A 613-nucleotide genomic window follows, 5' to 3' on the forward strand; every position below is an offset into this window, starting at 1 on the left:
ACTCACTACGACGTCTGCTTCAGCAACTACGTCAGTGACTACTTCAGCGCGGACATCTTACATCTTCAATCTCCCCTTTTTAGCTTTGTGTGTCGATCAAGCACAAAACTCTTATGGTTCAACAACCACGTTGCAACCACGTTCCTCACCTGGAAACTTCCACACCAAATGTGCTTTTCTCCCCCACGAGATGTGCACCACACATGCTTTTCTCCCCCATGAGATACACATTCTCTGTACCAGAACATCAACATTCTCCCTCTGCTTGATTGCATACTAAGCTAAAACAGATGTTTAGATGTCAAGCCTTACAGACCCACCGTCTGTTTCTTCATGTATAATCATGACACAGCCCCTGCTGCAGCGGAATAACAAGTACTGCATCACGATCTGACGCACCTGTCGAGCTACCTCTCGACCCACTTCTGTTGAGGACCTGGCTACCTTCATGTGTCGTCTCCTTGACCATGAGCCCCTCCTCTTCCACACCGAGTGCCCTATGCACTCGTTGCTATTGTCTTGGAGTGATTTCACTATCACCCTCCTGAAGATCATCTCGCATCACTTCCTGACGCACTTCGATCTCCTTCCCCTTTGTGTCACAGACAATTTT

The sequence above is a fragment of the Brassica oleracea genome, chromosome C8 (genome assembly GCF_000695525.1).
Source record: "Brassica oleracea var. oleracea cultivar TO1000 chromosome C8, BOL, whole genome shotgun sequence".
NCBI lineage: Eukaryota > Viridiplantae > Streptophyta > Magnoliopsida > Brassicales > Brassicaceae > Brassica > Brassica oleracea.